Source organism: Alligator mississippiensis, chromosome 15 (genome assembly GCF_030867095.1).
Source record: "Alligator mississippiensis isolate rAllMis1 chromosome 15, rAllMis1, whole genome shotgun sequence".
Taxonomy (NCBI): domain Eukaryota; kingdom Metazoa; phylum Chordata; order Crocodylia; family Alligatoridae; genus Alligator; species Alligator mississippiensis.
In genome coordinates this window covers 23,403,424-23,414,568 of record NC_081838.1, presented here as the reverse complement: position 1 = coordinate 23,414,568, position 11,145 = coordinate 23,403,424, and positions in this window count along the sequence as shown.

Sequence of the window (11,145 nt, the reverse complement as noted above, 5' to 3'; positions counted from 1 at the left end):
AGGCCCTAACCTTACCACTGCTTGGCTCTTTCTGTAGCTGGCAGCCTATCACTTTTGTGGCGCAATCACTCCTTGCCATGCGTGGCCCATCTAACTGTACGGAGTGGTTCCCCAGTTCATTGCGTGATCCATGTAACATGTATCGGGGGCCTTAGGAGCTCCCTCCAGGCACGCAGCAGCTGGGCTGGGCCCTGGCCTTCAGTTCTTATTGCTCCAGTCCTCCCAGCCCCTGGACCCCAAGACCTCCATTTGCAGTGGGATACAACCAGGCCCCTCCCGCAAACTTTGCTTGGTTTGCCATCACAGTGATGAATGCATGAGGTCTCCAGAGGGACATTGAGGTGCTGGCATGGGAGCAGCCCCCCAGTGCCAAACGGGGGGAAGCTCCTATGTGCCCTGGCCCTGGAATGGAGCATCTTCCTGGCATTGGCAGCTCCTGCTTTCCTCACCCAGTCTCTTTGCCACTCCTGTCCCAAAGGTCTCCATAGTCCTGTCTCAGGTCTGGGTTTCCCTTGGGCTGGAGGCCTGGAGGCTAGATTTGTCCTGGTGACCAAGGTGCGTGCAACTAGGGTGCCTGTGTGCAGCCACAGGCCTCCCAAAGCCTAGCAAGGTCCGTTATGCTGGCATGGTTAGGGCACTGTTGTTCTCCAGCCAGCAATATACAAGGGAGGTCTGTGGCAGCATCTTCTCTGGCCTCCTTTGCATTGGTACAGTGGCACCTTGTAGACTAACTGCATCAGAGATGCCTCCCATAAGCAGTTTACTTCATCATATGTCCTTCTGCCATCCCTTCACAGCATCTGAGGAAGCAAACTGCTGCTCAGGAAAGCGTATGCTATTGGCAATGTGTAGCAGGTGCACACGGGTGCATGTGCACCCCCTGAGCATGGTGGTGCACCCCCCTACAAAAAAATACCGCCAATGCTGTCAGCAGCGTCTGCAGGTGGTGGCCAACCCCTGGTCACCAATGCCTGATCCTCCAGCATCCAAGAATACACTTCTACCCATGCCCCCTCCTATTCCAAGGCTTGCTTCTTCCTAGATGCAGTAATCGATATCAAAACCATGGGAGAAAGGTTTCCCTAGACACCCCTGAAAGAAGTGGGTGAGGTGTGGGCAGTGCTTAGAGGGGCATTGGTGGGGGTGGGGGTGGTGCAGCTTGCTGGCAGGGAACAGAGGGGCAGGGGGTGGGAGGGACAGATGGACTTTCCATTCACTGCTTTGGAGCATGGCATACAGGGCTAGGACTTGACCCAGGGAGCCAGGAAATGAGTGGGGTGAGGCCCTGACACTAACACCTGCCCTTCCACCTCAGCCTCTGTTTCCACCCAAACCTTCCGCCCCCCTTGCCTCAGTTTCCCCATGCTTCAGTTTCTCCCCAAGGTGCCCTCCAGCTCCCTCAGCCTCAGCTTCCCCCTTGAGCTCTGCAGCTTCTGTGCCTAGGTTTCCCCTGTTCCTGTTTTGCCCCATGCCTCAATTACTGCCCACAAGCCCTGCAGCATCCTGTGTTTCAGTTTATCTGAGCCCTCCCCCCGCTTAGATGAGTCCTGCAACCCGTGCCTCAGTTTCCCCCAGTAAGACATAAATATTTCCTCAGTTTCCCCCATGGTAGATCATGCCTGATCAATCTGGTTTTGTTTTATGTCAGGGTCACAAAATGCTTAGGTGCAGGAGTAGAGGTGAATGTCGTTTTCTTGGACTTTAGGAAGGCTTTCGATACAGTATCTCATCCTATTCTCATAAATAAATTAAGAGGCTGTGACATAGATGTTTACACAGTTCGATGGGTGGCAAATTGGCTTGGAGGTCGCACCCAGAGAATGGTAGTAGACAGATCAATATTGACTTGGAAGGGGGCGGGTAGTGGGGTCCTGCAGGGTTCGGTCCTTGGACCCGTACTCTGCAATATCTTCATCAGTGACTTGAATGTGGGCGTGAAGTGTACTCTCTCCAAGTTTGCAGATGATACTAAATTGTGGGGTGAAGTGCAAACTCTGATGGGTAGGAAATGATTGCAGGCAGACTTGGACAGGTTAGAAAAGTGGGCAGTACACAATAGGATACAGTACAACAAGGACAAGTGCAGAGTGCTGCACGTAGGGCGCAAAAATAACCAGCACAGCTACTGGCTGGGAAGTGATCAGCAGTGCAGAAATGGAAAGGGATCTCGGAGTCATAGTGGAGTCCAAGATGAACATGAGTCGTCAGTGTGATGAAATCATCAGCAAAGCTAACTGCACTTTATCGTGCATCAGCAGATGCACGACAAATAGATCCAAGGAGGTGATACTTCCCCTCTATGCGGCATTGGTCAGACTGCAGTTGGAGTACTGCACCCAGTTTTGGGCTCTGTACTTCAAGAAGGATGTTGATAGACTCGAGAGGGTCCAGAGGAGGCCACTCCTATGGTTAGGGGCTTACAGGACAGGACCTACGAGAAGAGACTGAGGGACCTGGACCTCTTCAGCCTCCACAAGAGAAGGCAGGGAGGTGATCTTGTGGCCGCCTACAAATTCATTAGGGGGATGCATCAAGGGATCGGAGAGGCTCTGTTCACCTGGGTGCCTCTAGGGGTAACAAGGAACAATGGTCGCAAACTGACAGAGAGCAGATTTAAGCTAGATATCAGGAAAAACTTCTTCACGGTAAGGGTGGCCAAAATCTGGAATGGATTTCCAAGGGAGGTGGTGCTCTCCCCTATCTTGGTGGTCTTCAAGAGAAGGCTGGAGAGGCATCTGGCTGGGGTCATCTGACCCCACTACTCTTTCCTGCCCAGGCAGGGGTCGGACTTGATGATCTGTTGAGGTACCTTCTGACCCTAGCATCTATGAATCTATGAACCACCAACTCCCCAAACCTGTTTCCTCCCATCAGCCCTCCAGCCCCCATGCCTCAGTTCCTCAGTTTCCCCCAAGCCCTCCAGCCCCTGTTCCTCAGTTTCTCAAAGAGCCTTCTAGCCCTTTGAATGTTTCTCACCATGCTGCAGCTTCCTCTGTGCCTCAGTTCCCCCTTACCCACAGCCTTCTATCCTCACAATGCCTCGGTTTCCCTCATGACCCCACCAGTTCCTCAAAATCTCAGTTTCCCCCAGAAGCTGAAGGAGGCCCAGGGCTAGTGTCAGCCAGGTAGGCACTTGCTTTCTTCCATGCTTTTCTCAGGAATCAATGTAGCAAGGCATGCTGGGATATCTGCTCAGCCTACAGTGAGCAGCGCATGCTCAGAGAAGTTGGGAACATGGACGTTGCTCCTGCTCCTGTTACGTCCATGTTGGGCTACAGCACAAAATCCCACAAATGTGGACCAGCACAAATTGAACAGGCGCTAGGGCTCCTGGGTGGTAGGAAGACCCGACAGGGAGCAGAGGAGCATCTAAAGTAATAATTGAGAAAATTGTTACTGTCTCTTAATTATGTGTCTAAGCTTGGAGAAAAAAGTACTAATCACAGACAAGCTGTGGGGTCCTGTCTCTGCATAAGGCCAAATAATCCTGAGTTAGCGGTAACAGACTGGTGGCTTGCCCAGGACTCTAGTAGGTGAGAGACTCAGGACACAAGCTTGGTGAAATGGAGACAGTGCCTGATCAAGGATGATAACCTTGCAGCCTGGACTGAGACACAAAGAGAAGTGGCATACCCTTGGGACAAATGTAGGAAGGAAAACCACTAATAGCTTGACTCTGTATGTAGAGAAGTGGATTAAGAAAAAAAGACAACCCTTCCTGCCCTACTTCACTATGACTCTCTGGGTGTATCTACATGTGCTATTAATGTGCCTGAATAAACTCTGGTGCAGTTTGCACCAGAGTCAGCTGCTTCCCAGGAACAGCATTTTCATGTACACCTGGGACCACAGCAATTCAAGCCAGGTTGGTGCAGCCCTGGGCTGGCAGGGGGCCCGGGGGGGAGGGGGGGTGTCAGCCCTGGGCTCTGGGTGGCAGCGTTGGTGGCGGAGGGGCTGGCTGGGGCAGAGGGCTGCTGCAGTGCTGGGCTAGTTGCAGGCAGCCTCCACACTGTAGCACCCTTGTGCCTCAGCCAGCTCCTGTCACAGTCTACACACGTGTTTGAGCACATGCAACTACACCACTATAGGATAGTTCTTGTCTTGGACAGTACTATCCTACAGCAGAGTTAATTAGTTTACTGTGCCCTTATGTGGGCACACGTGTAGACTATGACCCTTTACTGCAGAGCTAATTAGTCAGTAAAGCACATGTGTAGATGTACCCTATTATGACTCCAAGACGCTACAAATGATGCCAAAAAGGACTTTTGCAATGGTTCCTTGCCTAGGAGAGGAGGTTCTAACAGAGCTGCAAAGCAAAGGGAAGTCATGCCCAGCACTCCAAGAAGTACTAGAAAGCTAAGATTTAAGAAAGGGAAGTTACCTCCAAACTTCAAACACACAAGTAACTGGCAGACAGAGGGAGCTGGTCTGAGTGTCAGGTTTGAGTGCTGACACCTAGCTGCAAGATAACAAAGCAGCTGCAAAGATAAATGACTGGAAACATAAAGTGAGAGGCAAAGTATTTCTTAGGGTGTTCTCTGTTATTGGAATTTAACTTGATCCCAACTACATATTTGGTCCAATATTGCCCTAAGAAATTCTTGCCCCTCATTTTATGTTTCTAGTAATTTATTTTTGCAGCTGCTTTGTTCTCATGCAGCAAGGTGTTATCACACAAACCTGATACCCAGACAGGCTCCCTCTGTCTGCCACTTACTTGTTACTTGCGAGTTTGAAGCTTAGAGCTAAATCCCCTTTCTTAAGTCTTATTTTTGGACCATTATGGCTACAATATCACTCTTATACTATGGAAACATAAAGGGCACTTTTCACTTGAAAGCTTGTCTAATATCACTCCCCACTGCACAGTTTATCCAATAAAAGCACTAAAAACCCCTTTCTTTTCCCATTTCCTGAACCATCACCACTACAACACTCCAACCCTACTGAAGAGCTGAAAATGCAGTCACCACTGAATGAATGTATCTGTGAAGGAGTAAAAGACTGCTCTCCTGAAGCTAGAGGGGAAAAAAGGACCCAAAAGTGATTTTGCATTTCATCAAAGTACTGAGTTGGCAGTTCTCAGCCTTAACTAAAAACATTTAAGACCAGAGCATTTGTTTTCTTTCTGTTAATCAGCTTTCTAAGCAAAGGCTGCTTTCTTCCCCGAGTCCTAACTTTTTTTGAATTTTCCATTTAATTTTTTTTTCCTTTTGCAAACAGCATTGAAATATTAAAAAAAATTGTTTTATCTGGTGCATATGCATGTACACATATAATGATAAGTTGGCAGTATGTCATTTTCTTGTATTCTGAATAGTTGCATGTATATTGTGTTGCTTAATGTATATGTTGTGTTTTCTATGCGTACGAATGATGATCGTTGAGGGAATTGTAACTGTACCTTAATTCTGTGTCTAAGTTCGCAAAAGAGGTCCTGATCATAGACAGGGTGTAGTCTTGTCTCTCTGAAGACTGAATAGTTTTTAACAGGTGCATCTACATGAGACACTTACTGTGGCGCTGCTTAATTAGCTCTGCAGTAAACCTTTCAGCATCTACACATGTGGTCCTATTAGGCTGAAGTAAACTAATAAACTCCCCCACAGGTTAGTACTGTAAATATAAGTACCAACCTGCGGCGGAGTATTTCAGTGTGCAGCAACTCCTGTGCAGACACTGACAGGGCTGGGGCACAGCTGCATGCCGGCTAGCCCCACAGTGAAGCACCCTCATTCCCCACCAGCCCCTCCACAGCATGATGAGTCATGATGGAGCAGCCTGGGGCTGACAAGCTGACCCCTCAGGCCCCTTGCCAGCCAGGGCTGCTCTGACCTAGCTCAATGTGCTGTGGATCCCAGCGCACATGGAAATGAGGTGCCTGGGAGCAATAAACTCCGGTGCAACATGGGCCGGAGTTTATTGCTTCAAATTAATTGCATGTGTAGATGCATCCATCCCCTGGTACAAACAAATAATCCCAGTTCTAGCCCCCTTGTGCCAGTGTCTGACACATCCGCAGACCTTATTCCATTTGGAGGATCCCCCTTCACACCTGCAGAGGTGACTTGTGCAAAGGAATCTGGACATTTCACAATGTTAAAGATGAATAAAAACTAATCCTAGAGCTCTTTTGTGAATGGGGTTTGAATGCCAAAAATCCCCTCCTCCTTCTGTGCCTAGGTAGATTTTCCAAGCAGTCCCTCTTACCCACAATGCATCCCAGGCCTTTTGAAGTCTGCATTCCCTTCTCTTCTTTTCCCTGCCCATCATTTCCACTGCTCTGCCCTATGCAGGAATATATCTGAGGCAGGGTGCTCTTCTTGTGAGGCACTGCTACAGAAGCAGGTCTCCAAATGTGGCTCTGGGCTTGTCTACACTGCAGAGTCTGCTAGTGCAGCAATGCCAGGTTAGCTGTGTAGGCAGAGTCCTGCAGTGGTAAGCCAAATAAACCAAAAGAAGGAACAGCTGCGCTGCCAGCTTGCTGATCTGGGCTAAAGCAGACACGTGCACTCTGATGCTGGTGGACCTACTTCCACAACAGGGGCGCTGCTGGAACAGCTATGTCAGTGAAGGGATGGGAAACTCCCCAACCCTACCCAATGTTGCCAGGCTAGCAAGACTTTGTAAGCCTCAGGGCCAAAGGGGAGGGATGAGGTTGGAGCAAAAGGGGCCGAATGTGTCACGTTTGTGACTGCAGCTCCAGGTGGTTGAGGATGTGGCTGTGCATTTCACAAAGGAGTGGGAGGTGAGGAGAGATGGAGTCTAGGTGTTTTATGGGTACCAGATACTGAGAAATTGCCAGTCCCCTTTTTCCCTGGTGAAGCTCTCTTTCTTGCTTCTCCCTAGAGTTCCCCGAGAGCTCTGAATAGTCTCCTCCTCCTCCTCCTCTTTCTTCTCCCATCCTGGACTGTTCTGTTTTTGCCGGAGGTTTATCTGTGTCCTTGGTCAGGGTTGACTCGCAAAGCTGTTTGATAGTCATATCCATCCTTGGCATGTAACAAAAGGTGTGGTAAATACTATATCCTGGAAGGACTGGAAGATGGCAAAGTGCAGTTCTCAATCAAAATGCAGCATCATGAAGGCTTTGGAAGCCAGATAGTCAAAGAACCTGGAAGGTGGATTGCAATAGTAATGCACTGATAGGCAAGAGAAAAGCTAGCTGTATGCATCAGCGCATTAGCTTGTGGCTGGATGGGTATATGTTTCAAGATACATGCTTTCTGCAGAGCTTAGGGTTTGTGGCTACCCTGGGATATTTCCCCTGCCAGTTGAATAAAGGCTGTTTGAATATCCACCATCATACTAACCACACTCCCAGCAGGACAAAGGCCTACCCCACTCCCTGGTGCTCTCAAAGCTATTCAGATCCCCTGGCACATAACCTGGCAGCTTTGCAAGAGTCCAGGAGCCCCCTCATAGGAAACATGCCGGTCACTGGACCTCCTTCCCACTGATGGATGCAGGTTTAAGTCTAGGGCAGGGGTGGCCAACCCCTGATATATCTGTCACAAGTGGCACTCTGTGACATTCAGCAGGGTTTGCTTGTGAGGTGCCAACAGCAGGGGAGCTGCAAGGGACCCAATCCTTGTTGGGGCAGTGCAGCTCTAGCCCCTTCCCTGCTGGGCCGCCCCCCCGCAAGGCTTGCGCGTGCCAAGCAGAATGCCTTTGTGTACCATGCTCTGGCACCTGTGCCAGGGGTTGCCTACCCCTCTGCTAGAGGGTCCATCATGTGTGAAAGTCTATTGATGAAATCCTAATTTGGGACAATAGTGCCTCTGAACAACAAGAATGATGGAGAAAAGTATGGACACGGCAAGAGCTAACAACCTTAAATTGAATAAGAACAAGTCTCTATTGCAGACAACAGATTCAGCAGATTTGACAAGCAACTGACCTGAAAGGCAATCTCTTTCTTGACTGCTCAAAGGTTCAGACAACACTGAGCATCATCATGTTTTGGCATATATAAAAAAATTCCCGCAAAGATTGCTAGGAACATTGAATTATGTCAGCAAGTTTATACCTAACTCTACAGCTCAGACAACTCACCTATGTCAACCTTGCCACAGCACAGGCCTGCATGCCTAAGCATGAAAGGGAAGGTAATAATCTATGATGTCTAGTCAGTGATGTAGACATCACCAGCCTCAGTGCTACAATTCTTTGGTTCATTCAAAGACAGCAAACTCTTTGCGGATGCCTCAAAGGATGAATTGGGAGAAGTAGTACTACAGCATTATGGGACTGATTGCTGACCCATCTCATCTGTCAGCAGTAGAGAAAATATATGCACAAACTGAAGAAACTTTGGCTTCACTAATGGATGTATGAGATTCCATGACTTAGTGTATGGGTGGAGATTAACTGCAGAAACATATTGCAAACCCATTTGACATGTTAAAAAAAAAGACTTGGAGATGCATCACGAAAGATACTGTGACCAAGTCTGAAATTACAGAAATATGATATGACCCTGGTTTTCCAAACTGGACACCACCATTGCAAGCAGTAATATAAGCTATATGTAGAAGAAAATAAATCCTAATTTCTTATCTGCATGTTCTCAATACAAAAATTAAATTTCAGTGATCTCCGGAGTACTCCTAACCTAAATGATGGTACCCCAAGTAGATAGTAAGCCATTTACTCTCTGCTGACTCCAAACCAAAACCAAGACCACCCCAACCTCAAGATGAAACAGTAAAGGTACAAATTTATGTTGCTGCATGGTTTCTGGTGCTTGTTGGAAGCCTATTGTCATGCTATAAAGCATTAGGCCAAGATAATGATGTTTGCAGCCTTTCCTGGACTACATTTCCTTGTGTCACAGAGATCTCCTAGCAAAGCAGAGGTCATGGACACAGAACTAAGCATTCGGTCCCCAAAACTGAACAGAACACCTTGGATAAATTCTTGGGTACCAGTCACACCTGACACCAAACAGGCAGAGGCTGAGAGGAAAAGCAGACAACTAACTGGATGCCTTGCAGAGGGAAGAAAGTTCCTTTAGTGAGCTGGATATGTCATGTGGTTTTTCAGGTCTTAACAGAAAGCCAGAAAGCTCCTGTTACTTGAAGAGGAATGAGTTGGAGTACTGAGTACTGGGTCCAGTTCTGGGTGCCGCACTTTAGGAGGGATGTGGACAGCATTGAGAGGGTCCAGAGGAGGGCCACTTGCCTGATCCAGGGACAACAGGGAAGACCCTACAAGGAGAGGCTATGGGACCTGAACCTGTTCAGCCTTCACAAGAGAAGGCAGAGAGGGGACCTGGTGGTCATCTATAAACTTACTGCGGGGGACCAGCAGGGAATGGGAGAGTCCCTGTTCCCCCAAGCACCTCCCGGAGTATAAGGAATAACGACCATAAGTTGATAGAGAGTAGGTTCAGGCTGGACATTAGAAGGCACTATTTCACTGTCAGGACGGCTAGGACCTGGAACCAACTTCCAAGGGAAGTGGTGCTGGCTCCTACCTTGGGGGTCTTTAAGAGGATTTTCATAGATTCATAGATGTTAAGGTCGGAAGGGACCTCAATAGATCATCGAGTCCGACCTCCTGCATAAGCAAGAAAGAGTGCTGGGTTTCGATGACCCCAGCTAGATGCTCATCTAACCTCCTCTTGAAGACCCCCAGGGTAGGGGAGAGCACCACCTCCCTTGGGAGCCCGTTCCAGACCTTGGCCACTCTGTGAAGAAGTTCTTCCTAGTGTCCAATCTAAATCTGCTCTCTGCTAGCTTGTGGCCATTGTTTCTTGTAACCCCCGGGGGCGCCTTGGTGAATAAATCCTCACCAATTCCCTTCTGTGCCCCAGTGATGAACTTATAGGCAGCCACAAGGTCGCCTCTCAACCTTCTCTTGCGGAGGCTGAAAAGGTCCAGTTTCTCTAGTCTCTCCTCGTAGGGCTTGGTCTGCAGGCCCTTAACCATACGAGTGGCCCTTCTCTGGGCCCTCTGCAGGTTATCTGCATCCCTCTTGAATTGCGGCACCCAGAATTGCACGCAGTACTCCAACTGCGGTCTGACCAGCGCCCGATAGAGGGGAAGTATCACCTCCTTGGACCTATTCGTCATGCATCTGCTGATGCACGATAAAGTGCCATTAGCTTTTCTGATGGCTTCGTCACACTGCCGGCTCACGTTCATCTTGGAGTCCACTAGGACTCCAAGATCCCTTTCCACTTCCATGCCACCCAGCAGGTCATTCCCTAGGCTGTAGGTGTGCCGGACATTTTTCCTCCCTAGGTGCAGCACTTTGCATTTCTCCTTGTTGAACTGCATCCTGTTGTTTTCTGCCCACTTGTCCAACCTATCCAGGTCTGCTTGCAGCTGTTCCCTGCCCTCCGGCGTGTCCACTTCTCCCCACAGTTTTGTGTCATCCGCAAACTTGCACAGAGTACATTTCACTCCCTCGTCCAAGTCGCTGATGAAGACATTAAAGAGTATCGGTCCAAGGACCGAACCCTGCGGGACCCCACTGCCCACACCCTTCCAGGTCGAAACCGACCCATCCACCACGACTCTCTGGGTGCGACCCTCCAGCCAATTCGCCACCCACCGGACTGTGTAGTCATCCAAGTCACAGCCTCTTAACTTGTTCACCAGTATGGGGTGGGATACCGTATCAAAGGCCTTCCTGAAGTCTAAGTATACGACATCCACCCCTTCTCCTGTGTCCAGGCATTTCGTAACCTGGTCATAAAAAGAGACTAGATTAGTCAGGCATGATCTGCCTGCCACAAACCCGTGTTGGTTTCCTCTCAGCATAATCTGTCCTGCCGGGCTCTCACAAATGTGAGCCTTGATAATTTTTTCAAAGACTTTACCAAGGATGGAGGTGAGACTGACTGGCCTATAGTTGCCCGGGTCCTCCTTCCTCCCCTTCTTGAAAATAGGGACCACATTGGCCCTTTTCCAGTCCTCCTGGACTTGGCCCGTGTGCCACGAGCGTTCAAATATTCCCGCCAGTGGCTCTGCAATGATGTTGGCCAGTGCCTTCAGCACCCTCGGATGGAGCTCATCCGGGCCTGCCGACTTAAAGGCATCCAGTTCTTCCAAGTGACTCTGCACCGTCTCAGGGTCTACACATGGAAGTCTGGCGCCTTGCTGCTGCCTCTCTACGACCCCAGTGAGAGACTTGTCG